This window comes from Elephantulus edwardii, unplaced genomic scaffold (genome assembly GCF_000299155.1).
Source record: "Elephantulus edwardii isolate Elephantulus edwardi_28Jun2011 unplaced genomic scaffold, EleEdw1.0 scaffold00162, whole genome shotgun sequence".
NCBI lineage: Eukaryota > Metazoa > Chordata > Mammalia > Macroscelidea > Macroscelididae > Elephantulus > Elephantulus edwardii.
The window spans coordinates 5,911,720-5,925,775 of NW_006399912.1; positions in this window are offsets into that span (position 1 = coordinate 5,911,720).

Consider the following 14,056-nt stretch of genomic DNA (forward strand, 5'->3'; position numbering starts at 1 on the left):
GCATACTGTTAAGAGAGGTGAGTCATTGGAAAAGGACCTCATGCTTGGAGAGGTGGGAAATTAACGAAAGAGAGGAAGACCCTGATCAAGATGAACTGCTACAGTGATGGTAACATTGGACTCAAGTGTGTCAGAGATTGTGAGGATGGCACAGGACAGGACAAAGCTCAGAGTTGCCACTTATAGGGTCACTGTGCCTCCAGAAACTCTGTGAACTTTGATAAATGCCGATAGCTGTAGAGGGACTTCAGGCCTTTTGTTCACAGGGTCGCTATGAGTCGTGCTCGACTCCAAGGCAATCAGCAACAACAACATGAGTCATCGTTGACTCGACAGCACATAACAACAATAATTGTAAAAAAAAAAGGTTTATGGTAATGTTTTGTCAAGCAAATTTATTGGCTCTGATAGAAACAAGATAACTGTCTGTGGCTTACGGTGCCTATTGTGTTGTTAAGTCAACAATGACTCATAGTGACCTTGTGAATGTGGATCTGAACCATGTTCTATCCTGAGCCAACCTCACCATCTCTGACACACCTGACCTTATTGCTATGGTCACTGTGTCAATTCACGTCCTCTCCTGTGCTGACTCTCTAATCTTCCAATCATGATGGCCTTGTCAAAGAACTGGTCTCTCTTGACAACAGATCTAAAGTGTGTGAGATAGAATTTCAAAATCCTTGCCTCCAAGGAACAATATGGTTTCTTATACCTTCTCCAGGAATAGACCTGTTCTGTTGGCAGTCCATGGTATGGTTAATACTCTTCTCCAGCACCACAACTCAAAGGCATTGATTCTTTTCCCGTCATCCTTAGTCATTGTCCAGCTCTCTGATGCATAGCAAGTGACTGGAAAGACCATGGACTGGATCAGGTACACTTTAGTCTTTAAAACTGACATCGTTGCTCTTTAGGACTCTGGAGAGGTCCCGGAGAGCAAATTTTCCCAATGCAGCTCATCTTTTGTTTCCTGTTGGCACCAAGGGTGTTGACTGTGGATCTAAGCAAGATGAAATCTTTAACAACTTTAGTATTTCCTCTGTTTATCATGATGTTTGGAAGGACGAGTGGCATCCACTTCCATAATAGCTTGCCTCCAGAATACCTATGAACCTGGAGAGAGGATGAAAGGCACCCAAGCATCGAGGACTCTCCTTTATAGGGTCACTATGAGTTGCCTGCAACTCGACAGCACTTAACAATAACAACAACATCATGATGTTGCCTATTAATGTTGTACTTTTAAAATTAAGAATCTGCAAAGAGCAATCAAAGGAGATACTTCTATACAGAAACCGTGGAGGTACAATGTCTAGTTAATTGTGAATGGAATAGGGCAGTTCTACTCTGTTACTATGAGGGAGAGTTAACTTGGTGGCAGTTGGTAAGACTTCAGGAAGATCTCATACCAGAGACAACATCAAGACTAATAATGTCACTGCAGCAAGAGGACTCCAGTTGGACCTACCACTGAGCCAACAACCCATGCACGCAGACCGAGAGGATTCTTCCAGTAGACTCTGAATGCCTATCTCTGGTTTTCAAAAGGCCCCTCATGTTTGAGCTGCCTCATCAACAAGCATAGCACTTTTCATATAAATCCACTGCAAACACAGTCCTAAGCATTACTCATCACTAACTACAATGCTCTGAGAGAAGGAGGAGGGAGAAAATTAGTGACAGGCACACCTCACCAAACCACAAAGGAGCCCGCTGTCCACTGAGGTGAGTCCAGCACACTCAAGACAACGGCTTAGGGAGGTAAAGCTATGCATGAGTTTCTTCTCATTTCCCCAGTTTTCTGCCACAAGACAGCATTACTTTTCTAATTTGACGGATCATAAATAAGCTTGCCCCGGACTGCTACTTAGTTAGTGCAAAGCACGCTGACCTTTCAAAGATGGGATTTGGTTTTTTAACACCTAAAGCAATAAGCACTCTGGGCGCTGGATCTGACTGACCAAGTTGCGGTGTTAACTGCACCCCCCCAAGGCGTCCACCCGTCTCTGAAATGCCAGTGAGGGCTGGAGCAGGGCCGGTGCTCACTGGGTCACATGGGGCTGGACTCTCACATCTCTGAGACCACCTGTCCCTGAAAGGTATTTAAAGCAGTCATTCCTGTCCTCCTCTCCCCACTAAAGGACACATCAGAGAATTACCAATTCACGCTTACAAGCCTGTAAATAAAATTAAATCCGTCAGGTGCTGAGTCTGCACTCCCAGACCTGCTGCGGATTGGCTGTCAATCTCAGACGACAGGCACCCATGGCGTCTAGCATCCTTATTAATGTTTCTCCACCCCTGGCTGGTCGAGAGACCTGCATACCTCCCCCCACTTTACCACTGTGAACCAGATGGGGACAGCCCACTAATTTCAGGTTCATTATTCCTTCTCTGGCTTATGTCCTTGCTTTGTGTTCCTTAGGGAGTCATCTGACCCAAGCAATCAGTGTTAGGGGCTTTGCAATGCACTAGCCCATCTTCCATTTGCCCCTCTAAATGGTGCTTTGAAGATGGGAAGACAGGAAAGGAGAAGGCGTGTTTTTGTTCACAAATAATGAAAGAACTATAGGAAGTTCTCATGGTCGACTGGGTAGGAGATGCACTGTGAACCTAAAGGCAGGTGGTTTGGATCCACCAGCTGCTCTGAGACACAACGATGGGCAATCTCCTCTGGTGTGATGTACAATTTCTGAAAAGTTGCTGGAGGGTAGGCTTTGAAGACATAACCATAACAGTATAGATGTTTAAGTATGTATATCTTCATCAGTGAAGCAGGAATATAATCTGTACCTCCTTTGCTCTTCTGACGGTTTATTTGTTGATAGGTTTTGTTTAGGGTTGGATTTCACTTTGCTGGTGGTGTAGTTCTTAGGGAGTTGCACTGTGAATTCAAAGGCCATGCTGTCCAGTGATTCAAATCTAGCAGTATTTCCATGAGAAGAAGATGGTGACTGTCTTCTGTGCTACTAACAGCTTTGAAAAGCCACTGGAGAGTCAGCTATGAATTGACTCCAACTGGAGAGAAATAAGAATGCTTTAAAGTGGCTCCTCTCTTCCTTTGCCCATGTTCGATGAACATTGGCTGTGCTTGCAGAAGTCAGTTATTCTGAAGTATGTGGAGTAATACTTTCATTTACTGCCATTTTCCAGACCCCCTCAACACCATGTGTTAATAACAACTCTTAACTTTTAATTTGTATTTCCTGTCTTAGTTAAAACTGTTTCCCCACTGAATCTGGACATCTTGGAGGAACCAAAATAGAAAACTGACTCAAAGTCCCCCACTCATGATGGTAACTCTTGGTACAACTAGTTCCTTTCTGAAAAGATCAGTTACAGATACTACTTTGACTATTTTGACTAGGCAACTAGCATTCTCTGAACAGAAATGAAAGTTTGTGACAACAATCCTCTTTAAAAAAATAAAAAAGCAATCATCCATTGAATCTGAATCCGGAAAGCAGACTCTTCTATTTAATTTCTGAAATTGTATAGCCATACTCTCATTTTTCACACGGACATTTTCATTAAAACCCTCACATGATCAAGTTTGAAAGAGTTTGCATGACCTTGAAATTTCCCAGACAGACTCTTTGGAAAGTTACTATGAAAAAGAGAGTGAGTGAGTCCTGGTGGCAAAGTCTATAGAGAGTTGCCCTGCAAACCCAGAGTGGTGCCCCCTGGTGGTTCGAGTCCACGAATGGGTCCCTGGAGAAAGATGGGAACCTCCCTTTGACTTAGAGCCTCCAACACACAATGAAGGGTCAATGATGAGTCAATCCCACTGAATGGCAGTGAGTTGCGTTGCTAAATTATAATAAAGAACATAAAATTATAAGAAAGAAGGTAAAAAAAGGATCTTTTTCTTTCTCTTTAAAGGACTGTATTCTGCCAATTTCATTCCGATGGGCAGATGTTTCCTCCCTTCTTCATTCTTCTTTCATTTCTCCATTCCCTATCTCCTCCCTGCCCCTTCCCCATCCTCCCACCCTTACTCCCATCTCCCTTTTTCTTTCCTTCATTCCCCCCTTCTCTTCTTTCTCCCTCCCTCTTTTCTCCTTCGTGTCATCCCTAAGGAACTGCAATGCCAACTCAGAGAAATGTGTTACCTTTCTGCTGGTTTGAAACTTGCTCCTTGGAAGAAAGACAGGCACTCAGTCTCCTCTTGCACTATTCACAGCCTCGGAAAAGCCGACGGAGGGTCAGCTAGAAGTGAGTTCTGACTTGGCAGCAATGAGGTCTTTCTGTGTCTTCTCTTGACCCTAACTTCACTTCTTTCTCTCCCTCCTTCCCTCCTTTAGAAGTGCAATCAAGCAGTGCTGACTTGGTGCCAGGTATGTGGGGATATGGCGATGCAGAATACCACTTTCCCCCTGCACTCTTGGACACACCAGATGGCTAAAGCTACTGAAGGAAGCCATTTCTCAGGGGCCCAGGAAGAAGCCCTCAACCCAGAGGCAGCCTCGTGAAAAACGCAGAGCCAAAGGACAACCACATCTCTATATGGAAAGTAGCTTCCCTCATGAAAGTATTAATGGAGGAAAAAGTAACAAAGAGCCTAAATTGATAAACTACACTTCATTAAAGTAAACTAGGGGAATGAAAGGAAATTGACAAAACCGTGGCAATGCTGAGAGAAAGAATGTATTTTCCCCTGTAAAATGAACACAATAGACCTATTCACAAATGGTTGAGGTAGATACTGTTCGTATTACTGGCATTCACAATCATAAATTCTCCCAACTGATAGAATAATAGATGTACATATGGCTGTATGAGGTATCATGAGAGACTTCTCTTTATGTGTGCAGCAGGGTGGTATAATTAAACATTAACTGTCAATTTCTTAATCCTGAAGCAGCCAGTTTGTTCTGGGCAATGAGCTTCTTTATTCTACTCCGCCCCCCCCCCAAAGCAAATAACAGTTCTTCATCCAATTGGTTTTAATGGATTTAGCCCTTGGCTGTCCGTCCTGTGCAGGCAATCTCACTTATGGAGAAAGATTTCTCTAGGGAGGCTGAGGCTGTAGCTTCAGGGAAGAGCAAAACTTCTCTCAGATTGAGCAGAAATTATTCCTCTTGCAAAACATACTTCATCAAAATTGCCTGGATGGTGTCACTGATATTGTCATTGTTAACTGTCATCGATACTGGCTCCTACTCGTGGTGTCTAAATGAATAACAGAGTAAGTTGCTGTCCAGCCCCGGGGGATCTTCTCGATCCTGAGCCATCACTACAACCCCTCACAGGTGCTGTCTCTTGTGTCCACTGATCTTCTACTTTTCCAAACATTATGTCCTTTTCCAGAGGGAGCTCTGGCCATGTGGTCTGTAGGGAGTCGCTTGTTAAACCAAAGGAAGAGTCTCTGGCTGTGTGAACCTACTAGTGGCTTCTCAGGAGAAAGACGGACAATCTCTTCCCTTGTGACTCACAGGGGCAGAAACTCAATGGATGGTCAAATATGAGCAGGTTCCAGCTCAACAGCAAGGAGGTTTTGGGTTGGTTTTTGAGGAATTTGGGGTTTTTGTTTTTGTTTTGACCCAACAGTGTGCCAAAAGAGCTTATGGTTTAGGTTGCTAACTCTAAGTCAGCAGTTCAAATACACCAGGCACTCACGGGCAGTGGGGTTGGGTTGTTGGGCTGTTGCTGCTGTTGTTGTTTTATGATGTTCCAAAGTAAGCAGGATGAACTTGCTCCATCCTCCCTTGAAAGGCGCATTCTCCACGCTCCATTTTCCCCACGCGGATACTGGTGGGTTCTAACCACTAACCTCTTAGTTAGCAGCCCAGCACTTAGCTATCATGCCCCTGCAAGCTCAAAGTCACTGCCATCATGTCAATTACAACTCATGGAGCAATTCTCGGTCAAGTTTCTAAAGCTGTGCATCTTTAGAGCTTAAATTGAGCCTCTGGGGGATTATAGCTGCGAGGGACGCATGGCCTCTTGGTTAGCTGTGGAACGTGATACAGGCTATGCCACCAAAGCGCCTTTGTTTAACATCAACCTGTGAATGACATCTGTGCCCGGGAGAACGACCTTGTGAGCCGCTCCTGAGAGACTAGAAAATCAGCTCTCCTGTGTGTGTCACAAGAGTCGGACGTTAACTTTCTGGCACATAACAACAAAAACCATGTCATACAAGCAACACTACCACTTTTTATTGTTGTGGTTGTTAGATGCTTTCAAGTCGACTACGACCCATAGCAATTCTATGAACAGCAGACGTGAACATTGACCTATCGTGTGCCAAATTCACCATCTCTACCAGGACAGGGCAGGCTTCAGAACTATGTACATTGGGTCACTATGAGTCACTGGCGACTTGATGGCACATAACAACAACACAACAACAACCATGTTCGAGCCATTGTTAGTCACTGTGTCAATCCATCTCGTTGAAGGTCTTGCTCTCTTTCTCTGACCCTCCACCTTTCCCAGCCTGATGTCTTCTTCCAATGACTGGCTTGTCCAGAAAACATGTCCAAAGTACGTGAGATGAAGTTTCACTAGCCTTGCCCCTAAAGAACTCCCTAGAAGTACTTCACAGAAGACAGATTAGTTGTTCTTTGGCTAGTCCATGAGGTATTCAATACTGTTACTGTTAGTGACTTATTTCTAGTTCCCACTCAATGAATGTTGATATTTAACTATCTAAGCAGTATTGAATGTACCATGGACTGCCAAGAAAGCAAACAGATTCATCCTGGAGAGGGTTAAACCAGGCTGCTCCTTGGAGGCAAGGATTCTGGGGCTCCATCTAACACATTATGGACATACTGTAAGGAGGGACCAGTCCTTGAAGAGGGACATCATGCTTGGGATGGTGGAGGGACAGCGCAGGAGGGGAAGACCCTCTATGAGGTGGATTGATTCAGTGTCTGGGGTAATCAGGATGGGTGTGTCAGAGGCAGTGCGATCGGCACAGGACAGAGCAGAGTTTAGGGCTGTTGTACATAGGGTCGCTATGAGTCGCAAGTGACTCAGCGGCACATAACAACAACAACATGAAGCAGCACTCTTATGTTCCAAGGTTTAACCTGTTGTCACTCTTGCTGGTCACAAAATGAAATGAGATCAGACACAAGTTGTCCTTGAATGTACCAGGCCTTAAAGGGGAATGGAAGCTCTGTGTGCATGCTTTTACACCAAATGCTCTCGGAGCAAGAATCAAAGATGTAAGGCATTGTTCTATTTTTAATGCCTACTTACGGAAGCTCCATGAGCAAAATTTACGACAATGTGGGGGACAAGGGAGTGAGAGGAGGGTGCGTTGAGAATGACTTTTCTACCCAGGAATCTCAGATCGCCTGTAAGCTGCAGCGTCTGCCGTTTATGCCCTGCCTTGTTGATGGTTCAGATGCTCTTTCCTCCCCCTCTTCACACTCTCTGAAGGGCCAGCAGGAGGAAGGCTGATGTTTCCTCTCTTAATGCATTCTGATGGGGGGTCAGGGGTCAAGCTCAGCTGGTTATGTTGGAAGCAATTACCTTCTCCTGAACATCCAGAAAAGCCCTTGCTCCCAGCTCAGAGCTCAGGACGATGGAGAGGAGCGGAGAGGCTCAGAGGACCATATGGTCAGCTTCAGCTGGCATCCTTGACATCCTGAAGGACACTTGGTCAAAGGCCAGTGCTCTGCATGGGGCACCCACATCCATTTCCCACCAAACACGCATCTATTTCTGGAGCCTTACCTGCCCTCTCCAGCTGGCTTGTCCTGAAACTCTAAATTCCACGCTTCCCTTGTGATAAATTCCCGCTGGCGAATATCACACGTGCTGCGTATATTTTTAGAATGGTGGATTGAAACGGCACCCATTCCTCAACCTTGTATTGGCCAGATTACAAAAAAATAGAAAGGTCTTGAATAATCCTTCTTCTTGTGTGTGTCTATAATTCTATTTCTGGTGAGCTTCGAGTTTTGTTCATGGTTATTGAGTTGCTCCATATGGTTAACACGAGCTGATTTCCAGAAGTCCATCGTCAGGCCTTTCTTCCCGGTATCTCTCACCTGTCAAAGCTCTGCTGAAACCTATCATCACACAAACTTCTACTGAAAGATGGATCGTGGTGGTACCTGAAACACAGTGGCTGGAAATTGAACCAGATCTCCAAACAAAATGAGTGAATGGTACCATTGATGGCTAGGCTTGCTGGTCTAATAGAGGGGCTGGTGGAACCCTGGGACTATGACTCGTAGTAATCCTTTATGCCTAGAATTAAAGTCACTCCTGTGGCTCAGTGTTCAGCCACATTTAGACAGGTTTATGAGGAAAGCAATAGGAGGTATATACTACTTAGAATAATCAATCATCCAAAGATGTAAGACAGCATCTACCCAAGGATCAAGCTCAGAAGTCAGTAAGAGGAAGGACAGAAAGATGGATGGAAACAAGAATCATAGGGAGGAAGTGGGAAGAATATTATTATAATGGGGGATGTTAATTAACGCCATAAAACAAAATACGTATGAATGATTGAATGAAAACCAATTTGCTCTGTTAACGTCCCCATAGGAAGTTGAAGGTAAAATAAAAAAGAAGGCTACTATTGAACCACCACTGGACTCTCGATTCACAATTTAGCAGTGCTTCAAGCAAATGAATGTTCTGATCGCCATGTTTTCAACAATGACTGGTGTAGTCCAGTCCCTGAAATTACAATTTTTCAAAAATTACTGCTTTTCATTTACCTTTTAAACCCTCAAATCAGGAGACAAATTGCATTGGGGAATGTCGGCTGTGAGGGACCTCTCAAGAGTACTGAAGAGCAACGATGTCAGGCTGGAGACTAAGGTGCACCTGATCCAGGCTATAGTCTTCGCAATTATGTGCTATGCATCAGAGAGTTGGACAGTGAATAGGGTTGATAGAGGATTGATGCCTTTGAGCTGTGGTGCTGGAGACGAGTGTTGAATATACCATGGACTGCTAGGAGAACAAACAGGTTTGTCCTGGAGAGGGTGAAGCCAGAGTGTTCCCTGGAGTCAAGGATTCTGAAGCTTCATCTGACATACTTTGGGCATGTTGCAAGGAGGGACTGGTCCTTGGAGAGGGACATCATGTTTGGCAGAGTGGAGGGGCGGCGCAGGAGAGGAAGACCTTGGATGAGATGGATCAATTCTATGATTGGAGTGGTGGGAATAAGTGCGTTTGAGACCACGAAGCTGGCACAGGATAGAACGGCATTTAGAGCTCTTGTACATAGGGTCGCTATGAGTCGCAAGCGACTTGACGGCACATAACAACAACAACAACAACATTCTGCCATGAAAGTGGAGACGTGGAAAACAGACTTTATCTCGTAAATAATACACTTGCCAAATTATCCTGCTGCTGTCTGAGCAGTAGACCATCAGACTGGAGAAATCCTTGACTTTAGAGAGATCTCAGCCAAAATGCACAGACTTGGATTTCAGAGGTCCATATATAAGCAGATTTTTTCTTTTTTAACCCTGCTTACATGGGGAATTTTGTTTCTCTGTAACTTTATCATTCTAGGTTGCTCCTAAACCAACTCCAATAAATATATTCTGTGTTCATATACTGGAAGCAGGAGTGGCATCCACTTCCTAAACCACATGCCTCTGGAAACTCTCTGAACTTTGATAAATGGCGATAGTTATAGAAACACTTCAGGCCTTTTGTTCATAGGGTCGTTATGAGTCATGCTCGACTCGACGGCAATCACTAACACCACAACTGTTGTGGCAAGTTCCAGTGTTATTAGTGTCCTCTTAATACACCATGTGATGCTAATAATTTCTATGTGGAAAGTTTCTGTCTCCAGGATGTGCTCAGTGCAAAGCTGTCCAAGGTCAACTGTAAATTATACAAGGATTTTGGCTGTTCAGGAGACTGGTGTTCTAAGCCTGTTTTGTACATGCTGGTGACTTTCAGATAAAGTGTTTCAACTACCTGAACTTCAGTTTCCTCATCTCTAAGATGGACATACCTATCCCCCAGGACTGTGATGAGTATTAAAGGCAATGATCTACAGAAACTCCTAGAAATGCAGTAGGTCTTCAGGGCCCAGGTAACAGTGGAGGAGCCAGAAACCAAAGTTAACTCTTGCAGCCACATTTTGATCCCTCATTGCATCAAACACAAGCCCAAAAGAGCATATGACCCCCCCAAAAAAACCCCTTGTGATTACTTGCACACGTGGACCGCCTTTGCCCAGGCACAAGAAGCCACAGAGACCCCAAGTGGAGTCATCCAGAAACAACCTGGTCGCCTTCTCCTCCCCTATCCCTTCGGGAGGCTTCTTGCTGAGTTCTGATGGTCTCCAGCACTAGGGGAGCAGACCTCTGGGGGTCCTCAACCTCACCTCACTGTCATCAAGTCAGAACCCTCCATTCATGACTCTCCTGTAGTTTTCTGAGGTGGTAAATTGCACAGGAAGAGATTGCCCATCTTTGTCGCTCAGAGCCACTGGTAGATTAAAAGCACCTGAGAGGCACCATCTTTGAGCTGCAGCGTAACTCCCTATAGATCTGCCACCAGAGCTCAAGACAGGGGCTCCCAAATCGGCATCACTTGTGCGGATGGAACAGGGCCCAAAGTATCTCATTCTATATGGTACTTAGGACACTATGAGTGAAAACGGACGTGAACGGTCCTAATGACAACAAAAGAAAACAATTACCAAGTCTATTCTGACTCCTGGGAGTGAACCCATGTGTGTCAGAGTAGAATTCTGTTCGCTGGGGCTTCCAGTGGCTAACTTCATAGAATTACACCACTTAGCCTTTTTTCTGAGGCACCTGTGGGTGGATCTCAACCTCCAACCTCTTGGCTAGTGGCCAAGTGTTGAACCATGTGTATCGTTGGGGGGTCAGGGCAATGGCATGGAATACTACATGTGGAGGTTTGGCAACAATGCTTGGACTTGAGATCCTTCACATTATCTTCATTTATACATATGCACTGGATCTAAAATTATAGGTGTGTGGGAAAGTTATACATGCAGAATAGAACTAGAGCTTAAGCTTTTTACTGAGCCTCGAGGTCATCTCGTCCAACCTCCCCATAATGCCAGAATAGCTCCTATTACATCCTAGCAGAGAAATGATCATGTAACTGGAATACCTTCCGTGGTGAGGGGCTCATTATTAATGGAGAGTATTGATCAGAAGGGAAATGGATTGTGCTTGAGTAGGGAAATGCATTAGGATGCGTAATAAAGAAATAAAATGTTAGAGGGTTTATAGAGGCATAATCATGTGGTTAAATATGCTTGGAAGTATTATACGTGTCATGTTTGCAGAAATGAAAAGTAATAAATGAGTGGGGCTTTGGAGAGCAGATCTCAGCCAGAAAAGCTCTATAAGGACAGACAAGTTAAGGGTGAGGAGGCTGTCAAGCATCTACATCTTAGTGCCCATGTAAGTGGAATGAATCAAAGACACACTTGGAATCCACCCAAGAGGGGAGGAGACATCAGCTGAGGAGGAATGAGCCTGCTGTGCTCCTGGTTGCCCTGGTGACAGGCTTCTCTCCTCATGCTAATGACATTCTGATGAACACAACCTCGAGAAAAGAAAACAAATGGCTGGACAAGCCAGGAGCTACAAGGTAGTCAGTCCCAGCCCCTCCAAATGTGGGAGAGACATAGGGTGGGGCTGGGAGGCTGCTTCTTGGAGAGTACGATGTGAGCAAGTGAAGGGAGGTAATAGATGGAAAATGATGAGGCATGTCAGAGAGGAAAAGAAAGAGAGGAGCTTACTATGGCTAATGCTTTAACAGGTGATAGCCCTGCCATTTCTTTTCCTGACAAGCTCCAAGCTGGACCCACCAAATTAAGTGTTAACAAACCTACATTGATTGGCCTCTTCCCTTGTGAAGCGGTGGCTTGCCCTGGAAGGCTCAATGGAAAGGGAATCTCCGATCAAGTTGTTCTTTAAGGCAGTCGCGGTGGAAACCTTCGCCTGCCTTGTGCTCTTCCTTGTCCCACTGAGGCTCCAAAAGCACGAAGCCCACACAGATGGTGTCGTGTAGACTGGACACTGGCTGACCACAACCATCCAGGGACAAGTCCAATGTCAGCTAATTATTTACACAGATCAGTCTGATAATTTGGCATATTAGTTTCTTAACCTATCAATCAGTTACTAATAGTAGGTTTATTAGCTATTTTCCCTGTTCTTGTTAGAACTCTCTGGTGTTTTTTTTTGAGGGGGAAATAATGTTTGCTTTGAAATCAGCTCCAATTCATAGTGCTAGTGCTCCCACACAAGACAGACTAGAACTGCACTCCTTGTGAGCTCTCTCCAGCACTCTTTCTCCTTCTTTCCCCCTTTTCCCTTTCCTTCTTCCTTTCTTTCTTTTCTTCTTCCAACCTTAAGGTTTTCCTAGGCTGGATTTCTGGAACGTGATAACTAAGTTTTCTTTCTGAGGTCTCTGGGTAAGCTTGAACCTCCAAACTTTAAGTGAGCAATGCATTAACCATTTGTACCATTTCTATATCCACTGCAAAGCGGATGAAGTGCTAGAAATCAATCACGCTTGTTTCATGGGCTTGATTTGGGATGACTTCCAGAAACATTTAGGCCAGCCACATCCTGTCTCCAGGAATGTTAAATTACGTCGTCAATGCTATTCATCTGCTGTGCAAAGGTGGGTAAGGTTCAAAGCAGTTCTTCTTGACCCATGTGCCATATACAAACAACAAAGTCTACAAACAGAATATAGATGAAAAGGCACAGAAAGCAGCAGGCAGAGATTCCAGTTCACCACCATCACCGCCACCTCCTGATGTCATCAAATGGATTCTGACCCACCACCATCCTGTAGTACAGAGGACAAGTGTTCCACAGGGTTTCCAACCTTTACTGGAGCAGACTGTCACTTATTGTTTCCCCACAGTCAAGCCAGTGGATTTGAGCTGCCACCTTTTTTGGCTGGTAACCAAATGCTCTAACCATTATACTAGCAGCAAGTCTTCTTAGATCATAGGAAGTGATGGAAAACACTCTTCCTATGATGTAAGGGTGTAAGTGCTATTCATGTGGACATTTTCATCCTGGTTTCAGTTTTTCATGGGGAAATAATCGAACTTTCTGCCTTCTGGGTCTATGACTGAACTCTCTGCTCTTGGGTTATGGGAAATAGCTCTGAAATCTTTCCAAGACATTTTCCTGTCTTAAGATAATAAGAGTGGATTTAACTGACTTGCCACCAAATGATCTACTGATACTGATGCTGATTCTGTATTGCCTAGCAACGCATGAGCATTTGAAAAAGAAAAATTCTGGTTAAAACATCATACACAGCAGATGAAGCGAACGTCAGTTTGTACTGAATTGCTAGTGTTGAGGTCTAATCTGAAGGGAGCATTTGCAAAAGGTCAAGCAAAAGTGTTTTACGAGGAGCAGGTTTTAAAAGGTTATTACAGGAAGAGTCACCCAATGGTACAATAATAACCAAAAATAACAGCTTACATGATAGGCATTTACTGTGTGGTGCAGCGTTTGCAACTGGCTACTCACCTATAGGTTAGTGGTTCAAACTTACCCAGGAGCTCTCCATGGAAGTGAGGTCTGGAAAACTAACTCTATTAAGATTACAGACTACAAATTCCTATAGGGTAGTTCTACCTTCTGGCTCATAGGATTTCCACATGTCAACAACAGCTTGTATGCCTAATTCTGGATGGTTGTGGTGGTTCAGTGGCAGAAGTTTCAGTGTCTATGAATGAGGTATAGACTCATATTTGATTCCCAGCCGTGTAACTCAGGCACAGCTAACACTTATCCTGTCAGTGGAGACTTGGGGGTTGCTGTGATGCTCGACAAATCTCAGTAGAGCTTCCTTAAAATGGATTAGGAAGAAAAGCCTGGTAGTCTACTTGCAAAAATTTACCAGGTGGTAAAGAGTTATGTTGCCAACCTAAAGAAAGATACATGGTACGAATCCACTAGCTTCCAATGGAGAAAGATGGAGAATTTCCAGTTTCCTCCTGGGCCATTTACCATGTCTGAAAACCCACTTAGAGGTCAGCTATGAGTTGGTTCCAACTTGACTACACATATTACACACACACACACACACACAC